Source organism: Saccopteryx bilineata, chromosome 2, assembly GCF_036850765.1.
Source record: "Saccopteryx bilineata isolate mSacBil1 chromosome 2, mSacBil1_pri_phased_curated, whole genome shotgun sequence".
In the NCBI taxonomy this organism is placed as follows: domain Eukaryota; kingdom Metazoa; phylum Chordata; class Mammalia; order Chiroptera; family Emballonuridae; genus Saccopteryx; species Saccopteryx bilineata.
The window spans coordinates 75829327-75838175 of NC_089491.1; the positions used below are offsets into that span (position 1 = coordinate 75829327).

Genomic DNA, 8849 nt, shown 5'->3' on the forward strand with positions numbered 1-8849 from the left:
CTGTTGAAGCCATGTGATCAAAATAAGGATTTGGTTAGTACTCTAACATTTCATCAGTCATGTTAGAAAGCTGTCAAGAAATCTAGTTTGTGAATGGCTTACCTTTGCCCTGAAATATGTGATGTTTTTGAGAGATGATTTTTGAAAGATTATATCAGAGCCACTCTGATTTTTCATCAGCAAGTATTGGCTTTGGTATAAAATGTAGACATATATAAAAAGTGAGAACATGAAAACAATAGTGAAGTCTGTCAAAGTATTTGTGAAATGCTTTTTAAAATGTTAACAGCAGAAACTGTTTCAAAGTTAATGCAATCAAAAATGATAATTAAATTTCTCTGATAGCTCAGATTCTAATACTTCTGATTACTAACTGACATAGATTTTGTTTCAGATCAAAAACCCAATATATTTTAACATCAGCAAGAAAACAGGACACCCAATGTCAACAAACTCTTAGTTAATGAAAACAACATTTGGTTTATATGACCCTTGGTCTTAGTAACCATGTGAAGAAGGAGTGAACCATGATGGTAACTTTGGATAAGAACCTGGTCATTCAGTAGGTTCTGACTTGTGCTATGCCTGGTTTAGTGTCTACCCTATCACATTTTTAACTTCTGAAACCCATGGTGAGGAACCTTTTTCCTAATAGAAATCTTATTCTAGTGTTTCTAGCAATGGTGGTGGGCTGGAAGATTAGGACACTATGCAGTATTAGAATAATAAGAATAAATATTATTTGTTACATCTCTATTAGGTGCCAGTGTTGTATTTTCATTTTGTACCTCTATATTAACTGTTCTTTCTTTATTTTTTTGTATATTTTTCTTTTAATTCTTACATTAATTCTCCCCTCCTTTTTCCTCTGAGAGCTTAGGTAACTTGCCCAAGTTCAAGTGAATTTTTGTAAGCAGAGTCAGATGATTTTTCACTCTTTCCTGGACAAACTGGGATAGCAGTTATCGAGGGCAAGAAGAGCCTCCTTTGGCAGAAGCAGAGGAAAGAGGACATGGAGTGCTTCCTTTTTTCAAGCAGTTACTCTGTGTCCCTAAATTTCAAGTTGAGTCTGGATTAAATATAATATTTTTACTTCCTCCTCTCCATTAACTGCTTTTCATTTTTCACAAGGCAGTAAAGATATTAACAGGTTAATAGTTTGCAAACTGCACTCATGGGTTTGTAGGAGAAGACAGCCACCAAACAGTATTCTCCAGTAACACAATTGATAAAACTACCCAGGGAGAAAAGTGAGGTTGGCTCCAGGGCTGGCAATTCCTTCACTTTGGGACAGGTCTCAAACCAAGGGAAGGGCTCTCTGTGTGCTATATGACTCTATCACCATGGACAGAGATGATTGGTCCAGTGATGGACACCTGACCAAAATCAAGCCAATCTGATTGTTCCCTAGGATTTTTTGAACAGTAATTAAGAGGCTCTCCTGCAGGATGTAACACTATAAGGTATAAACAGCAAGAATTGTTGCTGACTGCCATGTTTTCTGTCACATAGGAGTTACTTTGAGAGAATAAAGGTAACATTTGGAAGGAAATGTGGGATGAGATGGAGAGAGTGTGTCTTGGTCATCTTTAATAATGTAGTTCCAATTATTTCTGAAGTCCCTTGTATATGCGTCTGGGTACACGTCCCTCTTTAACTCAGGACATGTTATGTTTCTGTCACTTGCAACCACTAACTACCGACTGACAATCATTCTTCTGATGATTGATTCATTGCATTTTAAGTCACCTAATAAAATACAAATAACCTTGGATAAGCTTACGGTATTCTGTAAGCTGATTTTAACTAAAGAGCAACTGCAATTTAGTTGTCTTCTTAGAAGCTTTATTAGTACTATCCAGATAAAAAGGCCTTACAAACTGGAGGCAAAGCCCATACTAGGCCCTTTGGAGATGGGGAGGCAGCATGTGTGAGGAATATGGGGAAGGGAGGGGGGGGAGGATCAGGAATAAGCCATAGGAAGAAGAGACCTCAGAATAGAAAAATGGTCTTGAAAGTGAGTCTTGGAGGAAACAATAAATACATTCCTTTTACTTTATGATATTCTGAGGCTGATCTTTTTGGACCCATAGTCAAACAGAATTCTGTTGTGTGTGTGTTGTGTGTTGTGTGTGTGTGTTTTGGAAAAGGAGGGCAATATATATACACACATATATACATATATATACATACTTCAGTTTTTCTAGAATACTATTTCTAAGAATTCATTGATTCTGAAAGAACTTAATAGATTCTGTGCCTATCCTTAGCACATATTTTTATTTAAAACTGTTTTCAGTATTACAAACACTAGTTTTTGCTATGCCAACCATGAAGCAGGGGCTAGAGGCATTAAAAAGTAAATTCTAGTGATCCCTATTTAAAACATGGTGGGCAATAACTTCAGAGCAGTAAACCTCATTATAACATATTTATATTTTACATTTTCAGGCTGTATTATTCATGTTTTTAACTCCTGGAGAAAGGCCCATTAAAGCCGTGTTACTCACATTAATTCAACATTTACCCATTTATAATACAAACCCCGGTCTTTTGGAAAATGTCATTAAAAAAGTTTCACCATATATGGACATAATTTATTGCTCAAGCTCCATTGTCTACTTATAATATGCCCTTTATCAGACCCAAATTCCCACTTCAGAGAATTTCGTTATGAGCAACAACTGGCTTCTTACATTATCCAATGATGCAGGAAAGTTAAATTACAGCCAGTTCATATCATAGAAACAAAATGTTTCCTGCAATTACTGATAAGGGACAGTTCATTTTCTCTCTGTCATCCTGGAAAAAAACCTCCTAACAACAATTCATGCCTGGTTAAACAGGATTTCCACATCTACTGCTGACATCTTTCCAAATAATTCAGGGTTGTTATTACTGTACAGCCCTGGCAAGCCTCAAAAGCAAGCAGACTTGACGAGTCTGCTCAAAGCAGAGCTTAAGTAGTTGTAATTAATAATAATTACATGCCCACTACACTCCAGTTTTATCATATTATCTGTCAATGCAAATAAAAAAAGAACCTCCACATAACACGCTTGCAAAAGGATTAGTGCATTAATAAAGCCACTCTGCTTATGTCATCTCTCTAAAGTTTAAAATATTTGTAGTGGTTTCTCTTTTATTGATTTTCATTATTCTACGTCTGGTTGCAAAAATGTTGTTTGAACAGAGTACAACCTGGGATCAGTGCTGTCCTCTTCCAAAAGCCTCCTTCCCTCCTGCCGTGACTCGGATTCGAACCGAGGTTGCTGCGGCCACAACGCAGAGTACTAACCACTATACGATCACGGCAAGCTACAGAGTAGCTGAGCACTCAGCTTCCTCTAAGAGCTATTGCAGTATTAAAATTTGTGGAAACACTGCCATCTATTGCCTAAATATGCACATTTTCTTAATAGGGAAAGAGGAACAGTGTTTCAGTGATCTCTAATTATTTAGAGGAACAATAACAAAGTGGCTGAACATGAAACCAACACTGCCTTCTTGGCTGACTGGGGAAATTCTGTTTGGTAAGATTCACAGGAATTACTGTCCAGGAAATGGCAATCAAAGTAATAAGACCAAGAGAAACTTGTCTGTTGACTCATGCTTCCTACTTTTAACCAAAAATGAATATAGATTTCCCACCCTCCTCAACCGCCACCACCAATTATGTTGCATTGAATAACATATGACTCTGAGCCTCTTTTGTGGTTTCTCCACCACTAGCCTTATTTCCAAGTGCTAAGGCAGCACAGCCATAAAAAACACAGCAAGAACAAAATGGTCTGAGGAAAGGGGAGAATCAAAAAGGCTCGTTTCCCCTGGTAGAGGAGCCAGAGTGGGTATGCCTTGACTGAGAAAAGACCCCGTAATAAACCCACTGATGTCTAAAGCTACTTTCCCCCCAGAATATGTGGGTCTTAAAGCCATGCTAATCTTTAAAAATGAAATCTTCCCAGTAATATAAGCAACCCATCACACCAAGAAACTGAAAGTTTCCGTACTAAGTTTCAAGGGGAATAAATTTCCTTGCTATAAAAACTAGTGTGTTAAAGTCATTCCAAGGGTGGAAGACCTTAAAAGAAAACATACAGAAAACATGTTTCTAATCAATTAATTATTTCAGGTGTCTCCTTTATGCCTTCTGGACAGAGAGGATCGGGGAGCAGTTGGGCAGCTGGCACTGTGTGGGGGGCGGCAAGACCGTACTCCGTCTATTAAGTGGGTGCAAATACCTCCAGCACTTCTGCAAGGAGGACACTTCTGCAGCTGAGAGCTTCAGACACAAATGGCCACTTATTCCCTCCTCTCTGATTATCTATAGCCCCTTCTATCATCCTTCAAATGCTCACAGATCTATTTTCCTTCGATGGTCACACAGAAGAATATGGTCCTGAGTTGCGGGGCCCCGGAGATTCTGTGGGGGAGCCACAGCAGAGCACTCTCTGGCCTGACCAGGAGTACAGGGGGGTGAATCTGGGAAGAGGTCACTCTGTGGCAAAGGGGCAGGCAACCGTCTCGGCTGAGGAGGGAGCAGTTCCCTTCATTGTGCACCACATTCATATTTTTTGCTACGGGCACGTACCAAATGAATCATAAGGAAAATATTTTTTAATCGACTCACAGAGTCCAAATTGTGAAAACTTTCTAAAATCTAATTTTGGCTGTGTCATGTATTAACTGGGGTAATTGGGCTGCTTATTTAACCTTTGTGCCTCAGTTTTCTCATCTGTAAAGTGGAGATAGGAGCACCTAATTTGTAGGATTGTTACGAATACGTTATTACATGCCATAAAGTTTAAGTAGGGCTGTCACATAGTAAGCACTGTGAAATATTAGTTATATTATTTTATTTAAATATGTTTTGAAGGAAATTTTATAACATTCTATTATATATATTTTAGAAAACACAGTATCACATTCCATACAGAGAGGTCACTGTAAAATAAAATGTAAAAACAAAACAATAGAATAGAATTCTAGCCAGGTCCTCTGAGTCCAAGTTCTACTCTCTGTTCAAAAGGGAAGTGAATAACAGTAGGAGAGTTGTTAAAGACGTATCAGCCTCCGATGGAGGCTTCTGCTCTACCCATCTGAATGCCTGGAAGAGATCTGAAAAGGGAATAAGCTTCTCTTCATAGGATTCAATGCAATGAAATGCCACAGTCATTACACCCCTTAGATAACCTCCCACGTTGTATCTATCAGAGGCTATGCTATGTGACAATGCCTAAATCTTTTTTTTTAAGTTTCTTTTGTTTTTTTTTTAAATTTTTATTTATTTATTCATTTTAGAGAGGAGAGAGAGTTAGAATGAGAGAGAGAGAGAGAGAGAGAGAGAGAGAGAGAGAGAGAAAGGGGGGAGGAGCAGGAAGCATCAACTCCCATATGTGCCTTGACCAGGCAAGCCCAGGGTTTTGAACCGGTGACCTCAGTGTTCCAGGTCAACGCTTTATCCACTGCGCCACCACAGGTCAGGCGACAATGCCTAAATCTTAATAAAATAAAGAAGTCTTTTCTCTTCCTTGTATTCCCCACTCACTGCTGGACCTGTTCTGTGTCTCTGCATGCAGCAGCCCAAGGTAAGGGAACAACTGCCACCATAAAGAGAGCTCATTACTCTGCAAATGTACAAAGAACCCTGGAGTGTCCAGACCAGCAACTAAAAGCTCTTCTTATAACTCATTGGCTAGAACTGATCACTTGGCTTGACTTGCTACCAAAATACCTGGAAGTACACTTAGCCAGGTACCCAGAAGGCAATGTTGCAATCTTAGGTAAATAGCTCTAATGACTTCTAGCCTTAACACTAATGGGAAACTAGTGGAGAAGCTTGGAGACATCTGGAGGCTGTGAAGGCAGACATGAAGAGGGGGACAAGACCTCTGAACACTGAGGGCCATGCTTTCAGGGGCTCCACACCAGGCCTTTCTTTAGCATTTCTACGGGCTTCTTCTTCAGTTGATGATGTTAGACATCTTGTGGGTAGACTTTGAAATATTCTTGACTCCTGAAGTGGAATGGACTTTTAAACAATTCCAAGTCTCTTTTGCCCATTCACTGTCTTCTTGGGGATATATATTCACATTTCATCCACAGGCAGCAATACCAATGACCCACTTCAAAGGGGAAAATTGATGGGATCAGAATGTGCCTTTCCACCTTTTTTGCAATCTACCACATGATTGCTATTTTTTTTCTGCATTTACTATGTCAACACTGATGTTATTATCTATTATCCCTCTTCCACTAATTTTTTCATCACTCACAAATTCTTCTTAGGAACCTAACATAGTCCAGCCATTTTTCTGGATATTAAGGATTCAACAGAGAATAAGAGACATGTATCAGGATTTTATGCACTTTGCAGTCTAGTGAGAGAGATGCAGATAGATAACAGGTGAATAGACAGAATCTATGAGCTGTTGTTATGGAAATGAATATATATACATACATACATGAATGCATGCATACATACATATGTTGCTTAAAGTTTTCAAGTTAGGTTGAAGTAGAGAAAAGCAGGGAAGGTATGTGAAGAGGAAAGGAAAGAAAGAAGGAAGAAGAGGGAGGGGGGAGAGAGAGAGAGAGTGAAAGAGAAGAAAGAGAGAGAGAGAGAGAGAGAAGCAACTTGCTTTGTTTGGATTTTGGTCCTTTCTCCAGCTCTTCTGCTATGTGGCATTGGGCTAGTCACTGGACCTCTCTGGTGTGTCTATTTCCTCATCAGTAAGGTAGGGAGAAGTGGACTAGATAACCTCTCAGATTCTTTACATCGCTGATATAGTATAAATTGAATTGATAGAAATATATTGACAAACAATAGCCAAATGTAAAAATTCTGAAGGGCTCAAACTCAATGCAAACAGGTGAGTCCTAAAGCTATTATAGCTCTCTCTTCTGTTTGTTCTTAATTACACAGAAGCTGTCCTTTTGTCAGCTTCTAAATATCGTCAGTTTTCTTTTCCTGCCAATGACAATGTATTTTCAACACACAGGGGTTGATCTTCTGATTTAAGTTGGGTGTAAAGAAGAATTTCTTGCTAGGTGGGGAATTTAACTATGGAATTCCTTCCAGACAAAGAAGACACAGACTTTCCTTTTCAAGAAGTCTTTGAAAAGAAGATGGCTGCTTACAAACCTCTCTGTGATTGAAGTGATGGAGCAGTAGCTTCCTGCCTCTCCTCTTGCTACCTGACTTCAGGATTCTTCTGAAGGAGCTGTTACTATCACTGGTTTTCACAACAGATTCTAACTGAAGAGCAGGGGCTGACAAGAGAGCCCCAGGACTGGTGGAGGCCCCCACATCCCCAGCTGAGTGCTACTCCAGAGTTGCCACGCACACCTCTGTTCCCAGACGTCTCCTCCTCCTCCCTCTTCTCAGCTTGCCTTCTGCCTCACTGGGGGTCGGGAGATGACAGTCAGATCCATCACTGGGCTGAAGGCCAAGAGCAGCAATCCGCTGTGTTGGGGCTGGCCCAGTGCCCAATTTTCAGACAAAGACAGGTTGGGAACCTCCCTGCAAAGCAGGCTCTCGGTACCCTCCTCTCTGAATCCAGTCTGCAGTCCTGGGCCAGCAGCTTTGACCGTATGAGGGACCTTAAAACCACTTTTCTCTTGGGTTCCTTCTAGAACTTGATTCCCAATCCAGTCAACAGTGTTTGTGTGCATTTGTGCATGTACATTTGTGTGTGTGTGTGTGTGTGTGTGTGTATGAGAGAGAGAGAGAGAGAGAGATGGGGAGAAAGAAAGAGGTGGGGAGGAAGGGAATGGGGGAGGAGAGAGGGAGAAGAAAGAGCAGGAGGAAGAGAGAAGGAAGCAGGAAAGGAGAGAGGGAGAGAAAAGCTGGATGAATTTGGTACATGTAAATGGACCAAGAATTGCTCATACATACCGCTGGGAATTTTTAGGGGAAAAAAAAATAAAGTAGTGAAAAGTAGAGGAAATTTAAGGAAATGGGAGCTCCAGATTTCAAACTTTCTAATGTGTCACCTTCATCACAAAAAAAAAATGCTGAAAGTTAAGTGATCTTAGATTTACCACCTCTATAATGTTTCTTGCTTGTATCAGAAAATCTTTGATTTTAAGACATCACAAAACACTAAAGAAAATGGATTATTTTCAGAATACTTGTAACGACAAAATGTTTTAACAGTTTACATTTTCAAGAGTAAACTGCCTGGAGTGCTTTCCCCTTTGCTTATTAGTGAATTCTATTTAACCAAGTCAGAAATTTTGCTGTGGGGAAAGCTAGAATGGTGGTGGTAAGGGTGGGTGAAGGGAGGGAGTTTTGGTTGTTGGTTTAATTTAATTTTTTTTCTTTTTTTGCCTAAAGGCACCATTAGAAAACTCCAGATGCAAAGCTTCCTAATAGGATTTCTCATCTGACTCAGCCCCCTGAAATACGTGGGCCTAACCTTTATGATCTGGCAGGCCAGACCTCTATTTGGAAACCTTATGGGGGGGCTGATCCATTAATGATAATGTGCAATAATAGCTCAAAGCCCCAAGAACAGCTGAAGGCCTGGGGCAGCAGAGAATTAGGGCACTGCATGTAGGGAAAGTGGTGGCAACGGGACCCCCTGAGGAAGCAGGGGGTAGAGAGAGGGCTGGCCTAATAGTGGAAACCGAGGGAATGTCCCATGACTACACTTTTCTTTCCATCACATAGGAAGCTGAGGTCTTAAGAAAGAGAAGTGTTGGCAGGATGGGGACCAGTTAGAACTCTGGATTTATGGCCATGAGGGTTCTAGCCAATCAGTGTCAAGTGATCTTTTTTTTTTTTTTCCCAGAGACAGAGAGAGAGAGTCAGAGAGAGGGACAAACAGGCAGGAACAAAGAGAGAT

At 40.2% G+C, this 8849-nt stretch overlaps 1 non-coding gene across 1 annotated transcript; it reads right to left on the reverse strand.

Moving 5' to 3' along the window:
* Positions 1 to 3243: 3243 nt before the first annotated feature.
* On the reverse strand, positions 3244 to 3315 carry TRNAH-GUG (transfer RNA histidin (anticodon GUG)). Its single transcript has one exon. It is a non-coding gene; the product is annotated as a tRNA-His (tRNA).
* Positions 3316 to 8849: the final 5534 nt, after the last annotated feature.